Source organism: Periophthalmus magnuspinnatus, chromosome 15 (assembly GCF_009829125.3).
Source record: "Periophthalmus magnuspinnatus isolate fPerMag1 chromosome 15, fPerMag1.2.pri, whole genome shotgun sequence".
Taxonomy (NCBI): Eukaryota; Metazoa; Chordata; class Actinopteri; order Gobiiformes; family Gobiidae; genus Periophthalmus; species Periophthalmus magnuspinnatus.
Genome location: NC_047140.1, coordinates 12076075 through 12102450, shown reverse-complemented (window position 1 = coordinate 12102450; position 26376 = coordinate 12076075). Strand labels below are relative to the sequence as shown.

Sequence of the window (26376 nt, the reverse complement as noted above, 5' to 3'; positions counted from 1 at the left end):
TTTTCATACCATTTTAGATGACACTTTATAAGACAAAGACTAAAAATGGACTAAACCAGGGTTAAACCAGAGCCGATGCCCAGCTCATGATCAGGCCTCCTCTCACTGCCCTTGAGGATATCCAAAGTGAGGGGTGTGTAGGGCTGTAACGTTGTGAAGGACTCTACTCACCCTGCTCACAGACCACTCCCCCTCCTGCCTTCAGGAGACACTATAGGAGTCTTCAGGCTAGCGCCAGCAGACTAAGAGATGGTTTCTTTCCCAGGGCTGTCACACTGTTAAATGTGCACTTTCAATAATGCACATCAATTATTATATACATTTATATAGCAGATTAATATTGTCATTTTTCAAATGTTTAAAATGTGTCAATAATAAGCCATCCATTTTCTTCCGTTTATGCCCCGCCTGGTCACGGGGGCAGCTGTCTAAGCAGGGACTCCCAGACTTCCCCCTCCCCAGACACGTCCTCCAGCTCCTCCGCCGGGACTCCGGCACACAAAAAATAGTCAAGCTCCAAGCCAATAATTGCAGTGTAGGACCAATTTGATCATAATTAAAAAGTGACAAACTGCACAGCTCAGAATGTGTGTGCTCTACGACATCGTTTCAATTTCCAACTTTCTAAAATAAAATCCCCATAAATGTGAGACAAAGTAAACAAAGTACAGCTCCTCTTTGCACACCAGGGGAGTGTCAAGCTTTCAACTCCAGTGGTAACATTCATTTCTCTGGCTGACACACTCCATATGCCCCAGAGACAAACACATGAGACTCACTCTACATACGCCTTTACTGCTGTGTTACAATAAATCAGCCCCAAACCCAACTATACTTACCTCTCCTTTGAAAGCCTCGCACTCTCCATTACGTGCCCCAATTGGAAAAACCAAAAAGCTATTATATTTATAATAATTTATCGACCTCCTGGTCCATATGCCGACTTCCTGACAGAGTTTTCTGATTTCATCTCAAGTTTAGTCTTGAACTGGGAAAGGATTGTTATAGTCGGAGATTTCAACATTCATGTAGATAACGGCAGTGATTGCCTCAGTAATGCTTTTGGTGCACTCCTGGATGGGATCGGTTTCACCCAGAGTGTGAATAAGCCGACTCACTGTCACAATCACACTCTAGATCTCGTTCTAACCTATAGTATTGAGATTAATGATCTAATTGTCCTTCCTCAAAACCCTATACTCTCTGACCATTTCTTAATTACCTTTCAATTTATACTAAAAGACTATCCAGCCCCACAGAAAAAAACTATAATGAAAAGAACATTATCAGATAAATTGGTTACAGAGTTTAAAGAAATTATTGAGCCATTACTGAAAGATATGTCATGTGACAATGGCAATAATTTTAATCCAATTGTCACTGATCAATTGGTTGACAGAACAATGCTCACCTTAAAATCTGCTCTCGATGTTGTAGCTCCGCTAAAACAGAAAAGCATTAAACCAAGACCTCCGGCTCCATGGTACACGTTACAGCTCAGGACACTCAAACAACATGTGAGACGCACAGAGAAGCTTTGGCGCCGCTCGCGCTCTGAGCAGTCTCTGAAGGCATGGAAGCTCTGCCTGCTCACTTATAAGGCCGCTCTGCGGAAAGCCCGAACTAGATACTATTCAAATCTAATAGAAGTAAACAAAAATAACCCCAGATTTTTGTTCAGCACTGTAGCCAGGCTGACAAACTCCCACACTGCTAATGAGTCTCTTATCCCCTCGAACATTAGTTGTGATGACTTTCTTCACTTCTTTGATTACAAAATCACAACCATTAGAGACAAAATCAACAAAGCTACTCCAAAAATCAGCTCTGAGCAAATCCAGTCTGTAATGCCAATATCCCATATGGACCCTCTAATAATATTAGATAAATTTACTCCTGTTGATGAGGTGGAGATTACCTCAGTCATCATGTCGTCAAAACCATCAACCTGTTTGCTCGACCCTATTCCAATCAGACTCCTCAAAGAAGCCCTCCCCCTAATAATAGATTCCATCCATAACATATTAAATATGTCGTTAGAAAATGGCTACGTTCCTCAGTCCTTTAAGTATGCTGTGATTAAACCCCTTTTGAAAAAACCTAACCTAAATCCTGATGAATTAGTCAACTATAGACCTATCTCTAATCTTCCCTTCCTCTCAAAAATTCTAGAACGAGTTGTGGTGAAACAGCTCTGCCGCCACCTGCAGGACAATAATATATTTGAAAAATTTCAATCTGGATTCAGAGCTCACCACAGCACAGAGACTGCACTGCTTAAAGTAACAAATGATTTACTACTAGCTGCTGATAACGGGCTGGCTTCAGTCCTGGTCCTACTGGACCTCAGTGCAGCGTTTGACACCATTGATCACAACATTCTACTGCAGAGATTAGAATGTGACATTGGAATCAGAGGGACCGCCCTCAAATGGTTTAAATCCTATCTATCAGATAGGTACCAGTTTGTTAGTATAAACCAGAGCACCTCTCCCTGTTCTAAAGTAGCCTGTGGTGTTCCACAAGGATCTGTGCTTGGTCCAATCCTATTTACTCTGTATATGTTGCCATTGGGTAACATTATCAGAAAACATGGCATTAATTTTCACTGCTACGCTGATGACACTCAGCTGTACTTATCAATGAAACCAAATCAGACTGATCAAATAGATAAACTCAGTGCCTGTGTGAAGGACATCAAAACCTGGATGACCTTGAATTACCTGCTCTTAAATCCTGAAAAAACAGAGGTCATTGTCGTTGGTCCCAAAGGTCAAAGAGATTCTCTGTCAGACCAGATAATCTCACTCGACAATGTGAATATAGCTTCTAGCCCTACTGTAAAAAATCTTGGAGTCCTATTTGATCAAAATCTCTCATTCACAGCCCATATAAACCTAGCTTGTAAAACCGCATACTTTCACCTGCGAAATATAACTAAAATTAGAAATATTTTACCTAAAAACGATGCTGAAAAACTCATCCATGCATTTGTTACTTCCAGACTTGATTACTGTAATTCTCTGCTCGCCGCCTGCCCCAAAAGTACTATAAGGAGCCTCCAGTTGGTCCAAAATGCAGCGGCCAGAGTCCTAACAGGAACTAAAAGAAGAGACCACATCAGTCCTGTACTAAAATATCTGCACTGGCTTCCTGTCGAGCTTAGAATCAAATTCAAAGTCCTCCTCCTGACATACAAAGCCCTAAACGGTATGGCCCCATCCTATCTGCAAGATGCTATTGTCCCGTACCAGCCAAACAGAGCACTCCACTCTCAGAATGCAGGACTATTAGTGGTTCCTAGAGTGTCCAAAAGTACAGTGGGAGGGAGAGCATTCAGTTACCAAGCTCCTGTGCTATGGAATCAACTCCCTGCTGATGTTAAACAGGCCCCCACAGTCTCTGTATTTAAGACCAGGCTTAAAACCTTCCTCTTCGGTATAGCGTATGACCAGGTTACTTAGTGAGGGAGTTAGGGTTATTAAAACCCGGGATAAGATAAGCTGCAGTAGGAGTAACTAGCTGGGGGAAGTATGGCAACCTGAGCACTATCCTCTACTTTGCCCTATTTTCTCATCAGCAATGCTATTCACATGTTGGCCCCTGTCCCACTCCCCCTGTGGAGTGTATCTCTTTCAGATGCCCCGATGACAGTTGGATCTCCTCCTTGCCTGGCTCTCCTCCTCCTCGCCCGGCTCTCCTCCTCCTCGTCTGGTCTCCTGGCCGATTTCTTATGTTGTCTGATTTTTCTTGTTGTGTCTGATTCTTCCTGTTGTTTTGTTTTTTGTGTCTTGGCGGCACGGTGACTGAGTGCCATCACTCATGTCTCACAGCAAGAAGGTTGGTTCGATCCCCGGGTCACCAGGCCTTTCTGTGTGGAGTTTTTCATGTTTCTCCCCGTGTCTGGATGGGTTTCCTCCGGGTACTCCGGTTTCCCCCATCAACCAAAACATGAACGCCCTTCGAGACAACTGTTGTTGTGATTTTGGGCGTTACAAAAATAAATGAATTGAAAATTGAATTAAATCAACCGCTCACAAAGTATCGATCACACTTCCATAATAAACCTCATTTATCTTCAAGTTGCAGTCGACTGGATCTGTTCACAAACAGGCCACCTGCATTAGTCTGACCAAAACAACTGTTCAACTTATCAACAACAACGACCTGTGTTTTTGCATTCTGTTCACATTTTTAAGGTGCACTGTGTAACTTTTCAGGTGGTCATCAGTTTACTCCCATAAAAATGTTTTGTTTTACCTGGAATGTTTCTCTGTATGACTTTATTCATGATAACAAAAACATTGAACATAACGGCGATGCTGTTTATATTATAATGACTTTTTTTAAGTTCAGTCAGAAACCAGAATGAGCCTCACATGAGCCTATTTTTCAAGTTGCCAGATGCTCAGACTAAGGGTCTATTTAAACTCCACAACTTTTGACAAATCCACAATTGGTCTCAAGAGAACATAAACATCCTGCTAAGTGTTTGTAGATTACTGTGCTGGTCAAAATCTAACGTTAACATCTAAATCACATGTGTCAAACTCAAGGCCCGCGGGCTGAATGTGGCCCTCCACATCATTTTATGTGACCCTCAAGAGGATAAATTAAAAGGTATGATGGTCTTAAAATGTCATTTTATCAGGAGATACGCAGTTACACAGCCATATTTTTACATCTAGGCAAATGCATATACAACATTTGTAACTTGAATAAGTAATAAATAGAGAAACAGTTAATTAATGAGTTAAAAAAGTAGTTAGATTTATTTTACATTTGGCCTTTTGAGGGCAGCCATTTCGCTGATGTGGCCCTCGGTGAAAATGTGTTTGACACCCCTGATCTAAAGTAACATTATGACATACATTTTCTGGTAGTGACCTGTTTCCCCATAAAAAAATGTTTTTGTTTCACTTGGAATGTTCTAGGGTATAACATTAAACTTTACACATTTTTTTTCACACAGCCTGTGCGTTTCCCTGACCGGTTGATCCACCTGTCAGTCTCACCTATCAGAAATCAAGGAGACAGGATATGATTTCAGACTCACGTGTCTTTGTAAACTTTTGTAAAAGTGTGTGGATCATGGAGATTCAGCTGATGAATTGTCATGGACCAAACCGTACACAGTTGAGGTGAGCTGTACTCTTTTCTGCGTGAGCTCAACAAACATGGAGTGACATTATCAGGCCTGTCACGGTACAAATTTTACAAATTTTGAAGCACGACATATTGCTACAGGGAAATATCATGATAAACAATAATACTTAAAACTACTATGTCACTCAAGCAGTTCAAATAAAGCAGGATAATCCCAGTGAATAAAAAATAGACAGAAACATTAAAAGGCCTGAGCTACAACAAATAAACAGCAGAACAATCAAATAATTAGACAATGATTCACCCATTTACAGCTCAAATCTTATGGTGAGTAAAATAACAAAAATCTCCCCATTATTGCAAAGAAAATGCCCATACGATAAATACTGAGCACAAAAATATACTGTTCCAGCTTTCATGCACTGAACAATAAGCTGTTGTAGTCATTATGGTGACAGGTCTAGGGGCGAAATTACTCCTTCTCCGATACCAATGGAACTTCTGCAATAATGCCGAAATCACCAGTCTCCTGTAACGAGGTGACAAGCAAAAGTAGTGCTTGTGCTTGAGCGTGTCAGCGTGCACATGAGGGCCTGCGACGCAGTCCTGAAAGATGAAAACTATTTAACCTTTATCACTGTTGCCCCGCTGTCGCCTGAGTAAAATATGTCGTCTAAAATTAATTAATCTCTGTACAGATTTATTGTGTTAGCAGCTCTTCAAAATATGTCCGCTGCGTCCTGTCTGCATCCAATCATCCAGAGTTCTATTGTCTAACCTGTTACTACCGAGAGTCCCCTGATTAGGGGACTTTGGGGAGCGTATTTTTGTTTAGCAATGAGCCAACACATTAATCACGGAGAATACATTAATGTGGCACATCAAATTAAACAGCACCGCTAGCGCTACAAGGCTATGTAAACTATTTTCACCGTCCACAAACACAACTCAGACGACACCCAAGAGAACACCGCAAAACTAAATCCTCCAAACTTAGTTTGGCCAAACCACTCGCCGCATTTACGGCTCCACAACAGCTGTACTTCACGCTAGCCACACAAAGAACCGCTCAAATGAAAGCAGAGACTCTACCGATTCCAAACATATAAGCACTGTACACCAAAGCATCGCGGAGATATAAGCCAGCGCATCAGATCACAAAACATTGCTTTTCAAAACCACATTAGTAAAAATTATCTTACCTTTGTCGTCTTGCCGTGAAAAGTTTATTCCATTTGTAAATAAACGCTATTTCCTGTTAGCCCCGGCTGTTGTCCGTCACTTCCGCCACTCTGGGCGGTACAATAGTGATATATAGGTCATACCGAGCGCTTACTGTAAACCAATGGAGGAGCATGGCACTTTCACGTGGCTTTCTTTTTCCCCTTCTGGTTGGCTGGCTGTGTTGTCAATCTTGTATTGCAAGTCATAGCCTTATTCTATTGGCTTTCACGATTCCAGAGAGGTGTCACTCATGCATATTGACCAATCCGCTGGGGAGTAAAGTCCTCGCGTACAGTAAGCACGCTTGTGTGCGTAACAGCGCCTTGACGCACAGGACACAGAGCGCACCGGACAAACTTAGATTTGCTTTTTTCACTAAATTCATCTCTAAAAAATCATTCAAATGCTTTATGCGGTCATTTTATTTGTAGGGGAAACATTTATATACACATATATTTATTATAATTATTAATTAATAATTATTAATTTAATACAAAAAAATTAAAAATGCCAAAAAATGTTTTCTTTAGGTCTACTGAACACCATTAGTGATATAAAAATGAAATATATAACTTTTACATGACAGAAATGCAAATGGCACTATGTGTGCCAAATGGTGCCAAATGGTGCCAAAATGGACACCTCGCCTGACATACCTGTATTAAAATCTCTCTTATTTTGATCTGCTTCATCTAATCAGTTTCAACCTTTGCAGAGATAATGTTTACATGTTTGGTTTCTATTTTATGAAATAAAAAGGCTATGTTAGCAACATTCCAAAGAGTTATTCATCATAAAACATGTTTTTTTTTTAGGCGAAGCAAAAAAAATCTAAATTTTTGCTGTGTTTCATCCTAATTTTCTCTTTATCAGTAACACATACATGGATAAATGACATATCAAATTATTCTGCCCAATGATCCCTTTACAATGGCACAAAAATCATTCAAATCCACCTTGGGGTTGCTGAAATAGACCAGTTTATATATGGATATACATTTTTTGAACATTTGTCTTCAAAATAGGCTTAGGTAGTAAGAGGCTAATATCAGGTTGTGCACTGTTAGCATGCTAGTTGTTGTTAGTTATACAGTGACAGCAAAACTCCACTCTGGTCTCTGAGAACTGGGAGAAGCACTTATAAACTTATCCATAAAAGTAAATGAGAAATAACTCTGGGCCACTGCAAACTGTCTAAAATGAACCAGTTATTTTTCACATTTTTAAAAGTAAAACTCAGGTACAGCGACTTCACATAATAATAATCCTCATGTCCCCATATATATTAAGTATTATTGGCCTAAAATGATGTAATGCCGTCTGTAACCATGCAAACTGATGTCCTTTGCCGTAGTGATAAACAACAAACAGCGACTAGGTGCTGGTGTTTTAACATGGGACGTCCCTGCATCTAGGACATAGTTTTCGGGACATGGTTGATATAGTCCAACTTCAGTTTGTAGTTTTAAAGCACATGTGTAGCTAGTGATGTATGAAAAATTTCTCTTTTAAAGGATCCAAATCTTCAGGATCTGTGCACTTTAAAGAATTGTTCACAAGATTATCTCTTTTTCTCCATCAATTTAAAGAGTCGTTTATAAGACATGGTACATACATCGCAGAAAAGTAAATTGACTTAATCCTAATCTTAAAGTGCTTTGGTGCATCTAGTTCATTAAACTCACAGTCAATGTATACACACACTTATATTAGTGCTTCTACTAGTGCAAGGTCAAGACAATGTAAACTGTCTAATTAGTGGTCACATGTTTGATTACTCATAACCCACTTGTAGCGCCTGTGTGATTAGGCAAAGGAAAATAAAATACTGGGCCAGTTATAGGTTTGAAGGAGGGGTGAATGATGAGTAAAAAGAGTCACAGTCAAGTTAACTTTAAATGGAAAAGCTGACAAAATTGTAATGAATAGTTGACAGATACACAGGTAACAGACATTACTGGGACTTAGTTTATATAAGGTACGTTTAAAGCCTAGTGAGTGGGGTGGTAATATTATTATTATTATTATTATTATTATTATTATTATTATTATTATTATTATTATTATTATTATTATTATTTGCTGTGGTGAGAGACACTGTGCAGACAGATCCTGTTTGTGGTTTAAGCGGTGCCCTGAACTATACTTAACTGATAGGCAGCCAACACAAAAAAGATATTCTTAAAAAAATTAAATAAAATAAAACTGCTGAATGCATTATATTAAGACTTGATACCCACCTCCCATCCATAAGTTTACAATTTTCCATTACTATCCCAGCAAATAAGTTAAATCCTTCTTTTAGAGCAAAACAGATGAACAAAATAACAGTAGAGCGCTTTGCTGTCTTTGATTTAAGAACACATGATCCCAGCGCATCGTTCAGTCATCCAGTGTAACTCTGCCTGATCTTGATATGTTTCATCCTAATGCCACTTCTCGCTGTAGTGGGACTTGCCGGGCCCTCCATTTGACCTCTTGTCTCTGCCTGGCACGGCGCTGGCACGGAGGCATTGATGGCTTGGATGTTCTCCGTACCAGCACCCGACATGGTTTTCACAGTGGAAAACGACTAGGATTTGGGTCGCTGAATGACTGAAGGATGCATCTTTTCATGGCACTTCAAAGAAATAAAACCTCTAAAAATATATTTAGAGGTATACAATGCAAAGACCCAAACAACAAACAGGCAAGGAGCATTCTTTGTTAAGAATAAACCTGATCTTATTTCATCTGGTGTGCTGCTTACCAATTATTCTTTAATCTTTTTATCTTTTTGTAAACATTTTTCACGTGTTTCATTCACAGTCACAGGCGTTTATTTCTGTTTAAATTGAATGACGTAAGGAATTAATCTTTCCTTTTGAATATCAATTGGCAAATATGATGTTATAGGTGATTTCTTCCCAATTGTAGCTAGTATTACATAACTTCAAGAAAATATACCTTGTTTCTCCCATAGAAGAAGTCATGTGCGGTGCATGATGGGATATAGCAGTGCGCAAAGTGTGCTTGGATGCACACTTCGTTCATGCCAATCTCCATGGAAACACAGGGCACATTTGTGCATTCCTAATAGGCCTATGTCGACAAAATAAAGGGATATATTCCTATCAGGATCTTTTTTATTTTTTATTTAAGATTATTGGGATTATTTATGTAGCCTATGTATTTTATGGGAAAATATTAACTGATGAAAAGCTTGTAATTATGTAGGTTAAGTAAACAAGAAAAAGTTTCAAATTGATATAACAAAATTTAAGATTTTTTTTTCCTATTTACCTCACCTTGTTTTAGGTTTTAGCCTATTTAATCAAACTTAAATATATTCAATGGCAATATATATGCCTCTTTTTTCTTCTAAATTATTTTGGTGCATTATGGATAATGTAACATGTGTATCCTTGGTAAATTAACCACCTCTAACAAAAGAGGACACATGCCAGAGTAGTGAGTGATGACCTCAAGGGTGTTGTGCAAACTATGGAATTACTATTAACTAGTCACCTGGCAAATCCACACTATACACCTCTGTATTTTTAAACAGGATATCGGTCTGGGCACCACTCCCTCATCATGCTTCGAGCCAGACACTAGGCTACTTTGCAATCCGATTTGTTTATTTCAGTGACACGTGAAACAAAGTTGGTCATTGGTCACTTATCATTTTGAACACAAGGAAAACTCACCTCAAAGTTTAGTGTGTTGCTCATTGAAACCCACCAAGACACAAGGAGAAACATGCAAACTCCACACATAAAGGCCTTATGTGCAGTGTACACAAATGATACAACAGTGATTCTTAATCAGGAAAACCAGGTAATGGAAGTTAATGTAGTTTGTAACTTTTCTATATATTTCACAAGAAATATTCCACTGAACAAAGTGCATTGAACACAAAGGACAAAAACTGTGAACTTTATTTTAAGTAACTTAATTTATTCTCTCAAATGGCATTTGGCAAAACTCACAAAAAACAAACACAATTTCATTTAATTTAAAAGTTTATTGATTTTATTGTATTATTTTGACATTTATTTAATTTGAATGTTTTAGCTTGATATTTAATTTAAATGTATTATTTTGATATTTATTTAATTTGAAAGTTTTAGCTTGATATTTAATTTTAATGTATTATTTTGACATTTATTTAATTTGAATGTTTTAGCTTGATATTTAATTTAAATGTATTATTTTGATATTTATTTAATTTGAAAGTTTTAGCTTGATATTTAATTTTAATGTATTATTTTGACATTTATTTAATTTGAATGTTTTAGCTTGATATTTAATTTAAATGTATTATTTTGATATTTATTTAATTTTATTATATATATTTTTTCAGTATCGATAATCAGTTGGTTAAAAAATATCTATAGTTTAAATGAGGATTATATTGTTTATGAATTTTAGGGAAATTGATGCGTTTTACGTATTTTCTGTTACAGATTAAAAAACAATGTTATTAAAGTAATTTTTTGTTGTAAGTTGATCGATATTTCTTTTTTTTTTGTTTTTTTGTTTTGGGCCATCCGTCTTTCTCCATCTCTGCATGGGGGAGCTTGGTCTGGTCTGCTGCAGGAGGAGCCCTCGTCACCACCAGTTCTGTAAGAACAAACACAAGAAGAGGAGGAGCAGAAAACACAATATCTGATCCTTACCATCATATTTATGTTGTTTTTTTTGTTTGTTTAACACTAAAGCACAAGAACCACACTATTTACAACAGAAATAACACAATGATAACTAAAACACACAGCACTATACTAAACATCTGTCATATTTTGGCAGATTTCTAAAAAAAATATATATTTTTTTAGTTTTTTTTGTTTCACACTAAAACACAAGAATCACACTATTTACAATCGATTTACAACAGAAATAACACAATGATAACTAAAACACACAACACTATACTAAACATCTGTCATATTTTGGCAGATTTCTAAAAAAAATTTTTTTTGTTGTGTTTTTTTGTTTTTTGTTTCACACTAAAACACAAGAATCACACTATTTACAATCGATTTACAACAGAAATAACACAATGATAACTAAAACACACAACACTATAATAAACATCTGTCATATTTTGGCAGATTTCTAAAAAAAATTTTTTTTTTTGTGTTTTTTTGTTTTTTGTTTCACACTAAAACACAACAATCACACTATTTACAATCGATTTACAACAGAAATAACACAATGATAACTAAAACACACAACACTGATAGAACATGGGAGATGAATGGTCTGAAGGGCCTGGCAATAGCAGCAGCAAAAGGAGCAAAGAGGGACTTAGCAGGAGGAGCAATGCGGGGTTTAGCAAAAGGAACAGGGTGACGAATAGGAAGGGACTTAGCAAGAGGAGCAGGGCGGGGCTTAGCAAGAGGAGCAGGGTGGAGCTTAGCAAGAGGAGCAGGGCAGGGCTTAGCAAGAGGAGCAGGGTGGAGCTTAGCAAGAGGAGCAGGGCGGGGCTTAGCAAGAGGAGCAGGGCGGGGCTTAGCAAAAGGAGCAAAGAAGGACACAGTAGGAGGAGCAGAGGGTAGCTTTGCACGCCTAGCGATAGAGGGAAAGAGGGGCATAGGAAGAGGATCCAAGAAAGGCTTAAGAGGAGGAGGGGGAGGAGGAGGAGGAGGAGGAGGAGGAGTGAGGAACTCAACAAGAGGAGCAGCGAGAGAATTTACACGAGTAGGAATGATGAGCTTAGGTCGAGCAGGAAAGGGGTACTTTGGTCTCCTAGTTGGAGGAGCAGGGGGGAGCCTGAGCCGCCAACGAGGAGCAGAGTAGGGCAAAGCAGGAGGAGCAGGGTCAGAGAGAGAATGAGAAGTAAGGAGTGGCAGAGCAGGAGCAGTAGGGAGAGGCTTAGCAAGAGGAACAGGGCGGGGCACAGCAGTAGTAGCAGGAGGAGCAACGCAGGGCTTAGCAAAGGGAACAGTGCGGGCCATGGCAAGACGAGCAGGGAGAAGAAGAGGAACATTGCGGCGCTTAGCAGGAGGAGCAGGGAGAGGAATAGCAGGAGCAGCAGGGAGGGGGATAGCAGGAGGAGCAGGGAGCGGCATAGCACAAGGAGCAGGGAGGGGAATAGCAGGAGCAGCAGGGAGAGGCATAGAAGGAGCAGCAGGGAGGGGCGCAGCAGGGAGGGGGCTAGCAGGAGGAGCAGGGATGGGGGTAGCAGGAGCAGCGAGGGGGATAGCAGGAGGGAGAGGCACAGAAGGAGCAGCAAAGGTGGGCATAGCAGGAGCAGTGAAAGAAGGAGGCAGTGTGTGTGTTTGCATGAGTGGGTGAGTGTATATGTGTGTGCTTATGTAGGTGTGTGTTTGCCTAAATGTGTATACGACTATGTCCATGAGTGTGTGAGGACTTAGCTCCAGATATGAGGACCTGTGCAGGAGGTCTGGACCTGTGCAGGAGGTCTGGACCTGTGCAGGAGGTCTGGACCTGTGCAGGAGGTCTGGACCTGAGCAGGAGGTCTGGACCTGTGCAGGAGGTCTGGACCTGTGCAGGAGGTCTGGACCTGAGCAGGAGGTCTGGGTTTTGGCTCACACAGATCTGTGGAGAGAAACATTTGTGTCAGACATTGATGAAACAGGGCTCACATACAAGAATACAGCAAATGGAGGGGTCTGAAATGTTCATCTTAGGTGCATGTCCACTGTGAGAGACATAATCAAAAAAAATCTGGAAATCACATTGTATGATTTTTTTAAATAATGTATTTGTATGTTACTGCTGCAAATAAGTATTTGAACACCTAAGAAAATCAGTGCTAATATTTGGTACAGTAGCCTTTGTTTGCAATTACAGAGGTCAAACATTTCCTGTAGTTTTTCACCACGTTTGCACACACTGCAGGAGGGATTTTGGCCCACTCCTCCACACAGATCTTCTCTAGATCAGTAAAGTTTCTGGGCTGTCGCTGAGAAATGACAGCCTAAGTGGGAGAACTTGCAAAATCACAAGGTGTTCAAATACTTATTTGCCTCACTATATATATATATATATATATATCTATATATATATATATATATATATATATATGCTTGGCCTCACAGTGTCTGCAGTACTAGATCAACAGTGGTTTTGATCAACAGTATTTTGATTGATTTATGTAACTTATGTATTACTCTGAACTAATAAAGTGAATTTGTCATGTTTTAAGGTCAACTATATTTGTAGAGCGAAGACATGTTACACATGTTACAATGCTTTTATGCACAGAGGTACCCAATTAGTGAGTGCATCTCTATTTCAACATACACATTCATTTGACACAAAGTGTGTACAACACTTTATTCTCAGCCACTGAAAGGCAACAATGCAAAAAGCAGTAGGTGAAAATGTATGGTCTTCTGGTAGTCTAACGTTAAGTCCAGAAGGTTAATAGTTTTTTTGAAAGGACAAAATATTGAATAATGCACAAAATCTGGTATTTTCAAATGACAGACCATAAAAATTAGCAAAATGAAATAACATCTGGAGGCATATTGCAAGAAACACAAATGTTCAAACAATGTAGTACTGTATTGTCAACAAAAACTTGTAATCTTACTCACAGTGAGAAGAGAAAGTAGCCAAAACTTTTACTCAAGTAAGAGTACTGTTACTCCAATAATAAGCTATTACTCAAGTAAAAGTATGCTGCTAGAAAAGCACTGTGAAATAACTACAATTTTTTTAAAAAGTTACTAGAGTAAATATGGTACTGTATTTGAGTACTGAGTACTCCCAGCCTCTGTGGCCTATACACACAGCCTAATCATTTTCATTTTGTATGAAACGGAAATCATAAACTCACACACACTGATCGCGTCTGAAAGATCTACCACCTAATACAAAAATGTTAAACATATATTTATTTGTAAATGTATTATGAATTCTTACATGTACAGTGCATTTTGATGTACCTTGCACAACGTCATGAGATAATACTACACAACACAACTGAACCTCTTACATGTTCATAATTACTTGAATGATGATTACTGCTCTGATGACACTGAATGGGATGAGTGAGGGATGCATAGTTCGGGAAGTAGCTTCTGACAGCCAGGAGTAAAATTGCATTTTTCGTTTGAAAGCGATAACAGAGCTAATCATATTGATTACGGTTTTGTCTTTTTTTTTATAGCCATAAAAAATCATGTTAAACGAAGTATCAGAATTTACGCCATTTTTTCACACAACTACTTCTATTTTACACATCCATCCGTATTTTTTCTTTTACGATGATTTATGATGATTATTTGTGATTATTCATGTTTTTATTTGTGTGATTTTAACGTCCTTCTTATTCTGTAAAGCACTTTGAATTACTTTGTGTACGAATTGTGCTATACAAATAAACTTGCCTTGCCTTTACGCATCGAATAAATGATTGGGAAAATCCCTGCAGCCCCGCGCTCTCATTCTTCACCTTCGAGGGACAACAGAGGCAGATTACTGTAATGATGGTAAAATATTTAGATAGCCCCATGTCTCCGCTTTGAGACGCCGTTTGAATTTACATGAGAGCACGACTGGTTGCGGAGTTACGCTGCTGAAAAGTCCGCAACCGCGCTCTATCGGCGACGATAGGATCCGACGCTATAGGGTTAAACTAACTCGCGCTTGTTTATGCGTGTGCAGCGCCCATGATGTGACCTACGGTCAGGTGTAATCTGACTGAAGGTTTGTATGACTGTTGTCCTGTATATTAGTCGTGTGACTGGATGGATGACGGGACGTGGTCTACCCAAAATGCCTTCGCGATGGACGTAATGAACACCTCTGCCATAAGGACTAACGTGAATATGGAAAGTCACAAACCTCACGTGTTTTTCTCCCAGAAGTCTCGCAGTCAGAGTCAGGAGGCGGTCAGTAGAAGTGTGGGTGAAGTCTGGGTCCCAAAGTGATGTATTTTCCGATGAAATCGTCAAATGAAGTTCACAAGTGCAGGTTTTGGCGCAGCCGAGGTTTGCAAAGTTTGCAGTGAGGCGCTTGGCAACAACAACCACAACAAAAACAGGACGCATGTGCGCACTGACGTCAGCACGCGCGCATCTTTGCGTGACCTATAACCGGGTTGGATGAAATACTCTATTTTGTTAATTAAGTAAAAGTTCACATACAGGAGCAAAGAAAGTACCTGTTTCAGATGTACTTAAAGAGTAAGAAGTAAGTTTGCTCATATTTTGAGGTCCTGTAAGGTTTCAAATGTATTGACTTTGATAACGATTTGTGCTGAATTTTGCTCAATAGAAACTACTGAATCTAGTTGTTTTTATTTGTATATCTTTGTTTGCTCAAACTATGAACCTGTTAAAAATAAACCCTCAGCCTTTTCAGCAGGGCTCAAACAATAATAAGAATACTTTTACTTTTCAGTCCAGTTAAAAAATGTAATGGAGTAGAAAGTACAGATACTGCTATAAAATGAAGTGAAGTAAAAGTAAAAAGTATCTACTTTAAACTTTTCTTAAGTAAAGTACAGATACCTAAAAGTACAATACTTTACTATGTTTACTTTGTTAAGTTCCACCAGTGTATATAACCTACAGCCTGTCAAATATGATCTATAGCTCCTTTTACATGCATCGTAGGCCGACCTGTCTCAATGTCGGGGCAGCAGACTCTCTTTGACAATTTGCTGAATGTCCCTCTCTGTTCAAAGTCCACTAGTCTAAAATATCCAGGCCAAAATTGATACATGTGTCAGATTTCTAATAGACCTGTTTATCCTTTTTTTCAATCTAACTAAGATCCCTGTAAATAGCCTACTGATGGATTGTACTTTGCTCCAGTAGGCCCAGCTGACAGCTGTGCAGACACCTGCTCTGATGTCCTGTAGTGCTGTGGCCACCTGCACAGATACATGTCCTAGAATGGAATAAATATGATCAGGATACAGAAGGTTTGTATGCAGTCATTCTGGGGTAGGTTATAGTTGCTAAACTGAGGAGAATGAATTAACCCAACAAATGAATTCATCTACTGAGTAGACCAAGCACTTTTACATTAAAACTAAATTAATTAAATAGTTCTAGAAAGAAAGAGCAAAAAGCAATAACAATATTCTTGAAAATAGCCTAAACATTGATTTCATTTTATAATACTATACTTATTATTATTATTATTATTATTATTATTATTATTATTATTATTATTATTATTATTATTATTATTATTATTATTATTATTTGCTGTGGTGAGAGACACTGTGCAGACAGATCCTGTTTGTGGTTTAAGCGGTGCCCTGAACTATACTTAACTGATAGGCAGCCAACACAAAAAAGATATTCTTAAAAAAATTAAATAAAATAAAACTGCTGAATGCATTATATTAAGACTTGATACCCACCTCCCATCCATAAGTTTACAATTTTCCATTACTATCCCAGCAAATAAGTTAAATCCTTCTTTTAGAGCAAAACAGATGAACAAAATAACAGTAGAGCGCTTTGCTGTCTTTGATTTAAGAACACATGATCCCAGCGCATCGTTCAGTCATCCAGTGAAACTCTGCCTGATCTTGATATGTTTCATCCTAATGCCACTTCTCGCTGTAGTGGGACTTGCCGGGCCCTCCATTTGACCTCTTGTCTCTGCCTGGCACGGCGCTGGCACGGAGGCATTGATGGCTTGGATGTTCTCCGTACCAGCACCCGACATGGTTTTCACAGTGTAAAACGACTAGGATTTGGGTCGCTGAATGACTGAAGGATGCATCTTTTCATGGCACTTCAAAGAAATAAAACCTCTAAAAATATATTTAGAGGTATACAATGCAAAGACCCAAACAACAAACAGGCAAGGAGCATTCTTTGTTAAGAATAAACCTGATCTTATTTCATCTGGTGTGCTGCTTACCAATTATTCTTTTATCTTTTTATCTTTTTGTAAACATTTTTCACGTGTTTCATTCACAGTCACAGGCGTTTATTTCTGTTTAAATTGAATGACGTAAGGAATTAATCTTTCCTTTTGAATATCAATTGGTAAATATGACGTTATAGGTGACAAAAAAAAAATTGAACCGGAATTGAAAAATAAAATAAACACACAACAATTCATTCTGCACAATTTTTCAATGTGAGTCAGTGAGTGTGACCGGGGACGAGCTGCTCCAGCCAATTATGTGATTCACAAACGTATTTGCGCAGTTTATCAGCGTCATTGACAGGCGTCCTTATGCGCCGCTCCCAGTGTTTTAGCCGATGTGGCCGACATAGAGCGAAAACTCGCTAATGATTCTAAGTGCAGTTTAACCCCTTAATGTTCCAGCGGCCCACCCTCGGGCAAAGATCCGCGCGTAAAATTACGCACACGTAATTGCGTAATTTTACGCACTGTTTTGCAGCAGTTTTGCGTTTTAAACATGACGAAACGGACAAAACAAAGGAAGTACGCGACCGAGGACACTGTGGATGTTTGTACAAGTTAAACTAGAGGCATCTTGGACCCGGAGCGGTTCATGGAACCAAGTGAAGATCTCATGATGGACTCAGGAGCAGAGGACCTTATGTTTTGATGGACTGGATGCTGTTCCTGATCGGTAAGTGTGGTTTATTCTGCTATTGACTTAATTGTGGGTCAAATGTGTATTATGTGTAATCATTAGCATTAGCTAATGCCAATCTGCACCCCCCGACCACCACCAATCATCACACACACACCACTTGGGCAAATTGTCTTGCCTAAGGACACAATGACAGAAGTTGGTCCGAGCGGGACTCGATCCTCCAACCTCTGTCACAGAATGACTGTCACACTGTTTGTAGTGTGTGGTTTGTAAATATATATTTATTTTGACCTATACCACTTGTTTTGAATATATTTTATGTACAAATACACATATATTTTGTTTTGATATGATACGTAAATGTAGTAGTAGAGCAGCTGTGCAGATACAGATTCCTCTCAGTGTGTGTTGGTCATTGACTGTCACTAGTTTATGAGTTGTAAAAATCATCGTGAAATGATCGTGTCATATACTGAAAAAGAATTAACGGACTGTCTCCCAGACACAGTAGGACAATCTCACTCAGTGCACAAAGCTTCACACAACTGCTTATACTCATAATACAAGTCAGAGCTTTATTATAAATATGTTAAGTGTGTTTTCAGCATTGGAGTTTACAGTTGTCTTGGTTTGGTTGGAAGCTCATGTTTTGCCATAGTTAAAATTAAATATTTATACTTCCAATAGCATTAACATACTACACAGGTCATGAACAAGATTTTTGTCATTTTCATTGTATAAGTGGCTAAAGCACTTAATTAAAAGTCTTATAACAGAAATGTAAATGTGGTAATTTGATTCTTTTAATAAACCATTTAACTTGGATGGATGCGATGCAGCATGACCACAGTGCGCACGTCTGATGTCGCTCACAGTGGTCCATGGGACCGCTCAGGGAGTTTGTGTGTTTGCTCAAACTCGTGAAAAATTAGAGGGAACATTGCTGGGAGTACCTGCTTAGACTGCTGCCCCCACGACCCAGCCCCGGATAAGCGGATGAAAATGGATGGACTGATGGAATGTTCCACGGAATTGTATTAAACATATCTATTATGGATTCTTACAGTGAGCAGTGACCTCTCCACAGATCTAACCTTTACCTTGGCCTGGTTACATTCACCTGTTTGTCTCCATACGTTTATTGCCATACTATGGATTGTCCTAAGCCAGTAGTTCTCAGACTTTTTAGACATTATTTGAATTTTTGAAAAAGTCTAGTGGGAAAATTTATGGAAAATTTACCTCTGGAACCAGAGCGGACTTCGAAGTGGGTTGGGACTGTTGAGCTCTGTGAAAACACTCCACTATAAAAGTTGGAGTGTGCCTTTAAACACAAGTCAGACTAATTGGAAATGCATTGTTGCTTGTATTTCTATTTGTGTTTGTGCAGAAGCTGGCTGAACTCCAGGAGAAACAGTTGATCTGAACCAAGAACATAGGTTTGAGGAAGAGGAACCAGACATTGGACAGCAGGGTATCTCCTGTCCAACCACACATTTAAAAAGTAAAATAATAATAATAATAATAATTATAATAATAATAAAGGTTTCAAGCCTATTGGCATATGTTACATGTTAATAAAATTCATTTTCCATGTTTCTGGTAAGTAATTGTCTTAAGCAGAGTCTCTGCTTACACTAGCTCTTGTTGTGTTGACAATCCCCTCATCACTCCAAAGAAAGAAAAGTGATTCTATCCTGCCATCTAGTGTAAGCATTTTAAGTTAATCTTTTGAACATTTAAAGTGCATTTGACAGGTTTTCATGGTTTTCTAATTCTGAATTGGTTTGGTGGGATAGTACCTGTGTTAAATATATAGAAAGTATCTCTGAGTTCTAAAACAGAATCCCTCGACCTATGTCATCAACACCAAAAATTGTATCCAAAATGGAGACATTTTTCTAGCATAAATAATTGTGTTTTATTAGTTTTATCATAACTATTATGTAAATAGGCTTTGTCCATTTTTAATATTATGCTTGCTAGGACTGAAAAGGCTTCTGTGTATGTCATATCGGCTGCCCACATCCAACCTGTGAGTAAAATTATAACTTTCACTAAAATTAAAGTAGATTAAACTAGAAAAAAATAAAATAAAATAAATACAAATAATATTGTTGACTATATTTTTGTGAAAACAGTAGTCAAATCTGTCATAAACACTTTAAAGATGAAATATACTCTTAAAAATTAACAGAATTGAATCAGAATCAGTGCACAAAGGGAAAGGAGTCCAGAAGAATAAAGCACCTTTTGATAGATTTTACATATGCATTTCTCCATGGAGATGGCCTATAATTGATCACAGTATGGCATTACTATGTCTACATTCCTTCTTTTGGTCCACACTGCACCTGTAAGCTGTAAGCTGCAAGTCTTAAATTGCAGATGTTGTGCTTTACCAGATAATAAAATGTGTTGGTCTGCTGCCATCTAGTGGAGCAGATGCACCATTACAGACATATAGAGCTCCTTACTGACTGAACTAGAGCTGTTAATGAGTGATCTCTGAACTCTACTGCTCTGTTCTAAAGCCCTTTTTCCAAGTAGCGAAGTTCCACGTAGGAACCAAAGAATACCCACTGGATACGTGCCTCCAAGCTCCAACAGCGGAAGTGTGCTGGCATGTAATCCTAAAATGGATTGTGGGTTCGAGCCCCATCTGATTCCCTGAAGATTTTATAACAGACCAGCAATCTTCGTGTAGTAAAATTACATATACGCTTCATCCAAGTGGATGATTTCTTAACTCTTAGTACATTATAGACCAGTGTAGCTCGCCTAGACTTTTATTCTTTTTTAGCCATAAAAATCATGTTCAAGGAAGTGACATAATATACTACATTTTTTTCTCACAACTACCTCTATTTTACATATCCATTAGTATTTTTCTTTTGACGCATCAAATAAACAACTGGGAAAATTCGCCCCAGGACCTGCACTGTGATTCGTCATTTTCTAGGGACAACGTAAGTACGTTACCGTAATGACAATAAAATATTCAAAGAACCCCATGCCTCTGCTTTGAGATGCCGTTTGAATTTACATGATTGCACAATTGGTTGGGGACTTAGGGTAATGGAAAGTCCGCAACCATGCTCTATCGAAGACGATAGCATCCAACACTATAGGATTAAAACAGATTTATGATTACAAATTTTAAGTCTGATTTTGTCGGACAGGTGTGCATATTGCCCAAAAATGTAATCAATGGAAGTGTGCGGGCATGCAACCCAGAGGTTGATGGGTCAAAACAATCCTCAGCTAAATTGGCCTCTTCAGATGTGGGACTGGAGATGTTTCTTATATGTGGTAAGACGGCTGTTGAGGCCTGTGCTGCAGGTGTGTTTACCTGGTAGGCACTCCTTTTCTCGTTGCTCCCCCTTTTGCCCACATGTATTTAATGCAGAAGACCCTGACCTCCTAATTCTATGTTAGTAGATTTTTACTTCCACACAAACACAAAATCTCAGAAGAGCAGAGTGGCGCAGCGGAAGCGTGCTGGGCCCATAACCCAGAGGTCGATGGATCGAAACCATCCTCTGCTAAAGTTGTCTGCTTGGATATTGGACAGCTGGCTTTCATTATAGAAAGGAATTTTGAAAGATAAAATTATATTCCAAATCTAAATTCACCGTGGACCTTGACCGTTTAACATAACATTCCCTTTATTTTATTAGACCTTTGTGTAAAGGTGTGAAAGATCTCTGAAAGAGACACATGCACCACACGGGCGGCACCCCGTGTGGTGCATGTGTCTAATGAGGTACTTGTTGGTGAGAATGTTGTCAGCGATGTCCCGGTGTGGAATGCTATATGATTGGGTCGGGCTGATGACGGACGCGATGACTAATCTAAGACTGTTGGCGAGAACTTTAGCGAGTATTTTGTAATCTGTGTTGAGTAGTGAGATGGGTCTGTAATTTTCCAAGTCCAATTTGCTGTCCTTCTTGTGTAGCAGTGTGATGACGCTGGTGCAGAATGATGCGGAGACGCGGTTTTCACAAAGCCTGGCTTCAAAAAGCATGTTACCAACAACTTTCAAAGTGTTATAGGCAGTGTTGAGCATCTTACTTCAAAAATGTAATTAGTTATAGTTACAAGTTACTTCTCCCAAAAAGTAACTGAGTTAGTAACTCAGTTACTTTTTGGGAGAAGTAACTAGTTACTAGGCAAAGTAACTATGCCGTTACTTATTATGTTAAAACAATAAAAACACAACAGATGTGAACCTTTAACATTTATTTCATTTTAACAGATTGCCACTATATTGTATTTGTTTACAAGTACATTATAGAATGTATCAAAAATAAAAAAAAATATATAAAAAATGTTATTTGAAATGCAAATAAATCAACATGTCAAGCAATTTCAGACAACTGTACTTCAAATATTTTTTTCATTATAATACTGAAAAAAATCATTGCAATGTATTGCAAAACTAAGGCATTCAAATGTAAACCATGTAAAATAAGACAAAACCTTTAAGCTTTTCTGGCCACACACTGTAATTCTCTGCCCAGTATTCAAATATTAATCACTCTCATTTTAACATAAACTGAACTTTATCCAACTCTTTAACATTCATTAAAAGATTCACACAATCCCTCTAACACATATCTATTGCTTTATTTATCTATCTATCCATCCAATCAGCTGTCGATGCACGTGTGGACAGGACATCATTTCCCATCATGCATTAAGCATTTGTAGTCCATGCAGGCGGCCGCTGGCGGTGGAGAGCTGCTGCGCTCGCCTTGCTCAAAAACTTCCCGTTACCGGCGCACAGGTTATGTCAGCGCAAGTCGGTGGCATCTTGGACACAAAACTAACCGGCATGCACCGCGCACCGATCAACGGCGATAGTATCTGCACCCGCCTCATCTCAAACAAGCCTTTTGTCTCACCCCGAGCCGCGTTGCAGCTCCTCGGCTGAGAGACTCTGATGAAGAGAAGAGTGAACTGAATTAAAAGTAACGCGCCACATTTTATAGTCAGTAACGGTAACGGCGTTAGGACGCTGGGAAAAGTAATTAGTTAGATTACTCCGTTAGTGAAAAAGTAATGCAGTTAGTAACGCCGTTATAATGTAACTCCGTTATTCCCAACACTGGTTATAGGCAATCATTTTTCAAAGTCGCCCTCTTCTCTCAGCCAATGCTTAGTCAAAGGTTTGCTCCGCGTACAATTAACCTACCATGACCAGGAAGTGAGGAAAACCAAGGCCAGCCAATTTTAGCTCCAAACAAATTTTAGCTTTGCGCAGTGGCAGTATCGTAGCCTATGAGGTCTATCCGAGGCGCGATTATTGCTAGTTGAAAACTTTACCCAATACCCCGCCTGGATGACTTGAAAAATAGTCGGATATGGCAATTTTTGACAGTCTCTGAGGAGACTGGTATTTATGTATAAAGCTAAACATCTCATAGCATTTGCCCATTTATCAAATGCTGAGTTATAAGCAGTTGTATCTGCTGAACTGTAACTGAAAGGTTTGGTGTATACAATCTTGTCAAAGTACACCAAAAATATAGGAAAGTCAGTCAATGGTTGGTCATGCTACAGTTGAAGTTTAGTATTTTGTGGCTCGTTGGTCTAGGGGTATGATTCTCGCTTTGGGTGCGAGAGGTCCCGGGTTCAAATCCCGGACGAGCCCAGTATCTATTTATCTCTTATCAGCTGCTCCAGGTTGCCAGTTCCATTATTTTATTCCATCTAAAATCCAACTTTCCAATCTTGTTCAGACTTCAGGTGACCTGGAATGCCATATGAAGATGCTACCATCATCTCCATTAAGTTAGGCTGTGTTACAGCATCTGGAGAGGATGATATGGCCCAGGCTCTGGTGGGGTAACATAGGCTAAAGGGTATGTAGAATAGTAATGACTGGCTGCATCAGTTGGAGGAGCTACATATGGCTGGTTATAAGTAACAGGCTGTTGTGCCTCTGCCCCTGGTTGTGGATAATATTGGGATGTAGCCGGGTCCACCTGGGTGACAGGTTGATGCCCAGGATGGATAATATGACTCACCCCAGGTGATGGCACCGGCAGTGACGTAGGCTGAAGCACGGGCGGAATTAATGATGTTGATCTGGGCTGAGGAGCAGTCCGAGGAGCAGGCTGCAGTGCGGGTCGAGGCAAGGGGTGAAAGGCACTGGGCTGACGTGTAGGCTGTGGCCCAGGCTGGACCACTGGATTAACCCTCGGCTGGACTGCAGGACCTGGGGGCAGTGCAGCTGGTAGAATAACAGGGCTTATAGGGATAGGGGCCGGCTGGTGCCCAGGAGCTACGGTAGGCTGTGCTATAGGACTCGATGGAGGAGCCAACTGAAATACAGGCTGGGCAAGGCTCGTACCTACAGCAGCGGGTTCAACTGCTCTTAACGGATTCAGGGGAGTTCTGGCATTTTGCCTGGGGCCTGGTACCGATACAGTCAGTGGAACTGGTTTGAGAGCAAGAGGGAGGGAAGCGGCTCGACATTGTGTAGGGGCATCACTGCGCTGATCGAGAGGGCTGGAGGACTTACAATCTCACTCCAGTTTCTCCACACGCCTGGATAATGCACTGCTGGTTTCCCTCATGGTGACTTGCATCTCCTGCATCGTTGTCAGCACTCTGTCCCAAGCACTCTCCATCTTCTCCCATTTATTCCTTTCATCCGGGCTGTAGTCAGGCGATACCTCTGGATCCAGCAGGCCGTGTTCATAGTCTGTTAGATATTCCGGAAGCCTCCTGCTCCTGCATGGACGGGGACTATGCTGTGGACTCTGATCCTGAGGAGCCTCAACTTTGTGTGGTGAAGTTGCCATCTTGATAACTCAGCCAAAGACTATCCGGCTCGAAGGACCACTTTGTAAGGTACTGTGTGCATCTGGCATGCACTGATTACTGAGCCGTCTTCAACTGAGTTGTCCTCGGTCAGAAGGAACAGGCAAACTTCACTTGTATGGTTCAGGGATGTTTATTTCAGGAGGAGGGAGCAAATGACATCGAGGGGCTGATTGTTACACAGAGTTTGCGGTGGTGTATCCCCATGTAGATGTGTGTATATGTGTGTGTGTGTGTGTGGTTATCTGAGAGACAAAGTATATATGTATATTAGCAAAACCAGAAACACCACTAAGCCATACAATGAATGAACAGGGAAAAATGGCATGTTATAACACAAAGAACCACAGGGGGCGCTCTAACACAATAAAATAACTTCTACGTAAACCTTAAGGGTTCGTATAAATGTAATAATAAACAAATGGACAAAACTGTACAAAATGAGTAAATGCGCTATTTACAGGCAGATGCAGTGAAGAATATGAGCTATTGGAATGGGATGGCCCATCGATGGAGACAACTGAGGCGTTGTTATGTAGTAATTGCACATGGAGCACCTGGAGCAGCATTCGTAACCAATTACAAACAATACTTACATCGCATGAACGCACACAGGACTCATACACACAAGATTGGGTAGGATGACCTGCAAACATAAGGCTCCGCTCCTAACACTGTAATGCGGTACAATGAATTCGCGGGCCACGGCCTTTCTAGAACTACAATATTAACAGGTGCATCATGGGTAATGCAGTCCAGCGGACTTTTAACAGTAAGATCTTTAGGTCTTTAGCTCCGGGTTGGTGTCAAAACTAGGGTTATGGTTACGGTAGGGCTAAAGTTACTTGCATAAATTTGCTTCTATGTAGTTTCTGTAGTGTAGTGGTTATCACGTTCACCTCACACGCGAAAGGGCCCTAGTTCGAAACCAGGCAGAAACACAGGCTGATATGTTGACACCTTTCTGACATGAATAGAGTACACCTGGCAGCAGCAATGAGATCAGTGCTAGTTCATTGTTCTTCTTCACAAGCAACAGAAAACCACTATCATGAACTGAAAATGATTTTATCCTCAAAACTGGATTATGGTAGGGCTGCACTTACTTACGTGAATGGCTCACATGTGGTTTCTGTAGTGTAGTGGTTATCACGTTTGCCTAACACGCGAAAGGTCTCTGGTTTGAAACCAGGCAGAAACACAAGCTGCTATGTTGACTCCTTGCCATGTACTTGGCAGTAGTGGTTGATAAGATTGCATCACACCCATCAAATGTTTTAGGCAAGTTCACCTACCTTTCTGTCATGAATAGTGTCCACCTGGCAGCAGCAATGATTAGATCAATGCTAATCTTTTGTTCTTCTTCACAAGCAACAGAAAACCACTACCATGAGCTGTGGAACCATGATTTCCAAGCTCTAGAATCATTTCCAGTCCTTCCCAGCCGTACCAGTCCTGACGAGGAGTGCAACTGCCCTTTTCCAACCATTGTGTCGAAAAATTTCATCAAAATTAACTTTGGTGAAGTAGCTTACAAGAGGTTCTTGCATGTGGTTTACGTAGTGTAGTGATCATCAAATTTGCCTCACACCCATCAAAGGCAGGTTTCGGCAAGTTTCATTCCTAGGCTAGAAAGCATCATGCGGGGAAGACAGTGGGGCGAGCTGCCAACGAGAGCGTGCTCTCTGTCACAGGGCAGTAGAGCTGAGCGGGGCAGAGCG

General features: G+C 39.9%; 5 non-coding genes across 5 annotated transcripts; all 5 read left to right on the top strand.

Annotated features, from left to right (window-relative positions):
• The first annotated feature begins 21300 nt into the window (after positions 1–21300).
• trnam-cau (transfer RNA methionine (anticodon CAU)) lies at positions 21301–21372 on the top strand. The gene has a single exon. It is a non-coding gene; the product is annotated as a tRNA-Met (tRNA).
• Positions 21373–23078: 1706 nt separating this feature from the next.
• On the top strand, positions 23079–23219 carry LOC117383071 (U4 spliceosomal RNA). The gene has a single exon (XR_004542388.1). It is a non-coding gene; the product is annotated as a U4 spliceosomal RNA (small nuclear RNA).
• Positions 23220–23408: 189 nt separating this feature from the next.
• On the top strand, positions 23409–23480 carry trnap-ugg (transfer RNA proline (anticodon UGG)). Its single transcript has one exon. It is a non-coding gene; the product is annotated as a tRNA-Pro (tRNA).
• Positions 23481–25523: 2043 nt separating this feature from the next.
• Positions 25524–25596, top strand: trnav-cac (transfer RNA valine (anticodon CAC)). Its single transcript has one exon. It is a non-coding gene; the product is annotated as a tRNA-Val (tRNA).
• Positions 25597–25783: 187 nt separating this feature from the next.
• On the top strand, positions 25784–25856 carry trnav-aac (transfer RNA valine (anticodon AAC)). Its single transcript has one exon. It is a non-coding gene; the product is annotated as a tRNA-Val (tRNA).
• The last annotated feature ends 520 nt before the right edge of the window (positions 25857–26376 follow it).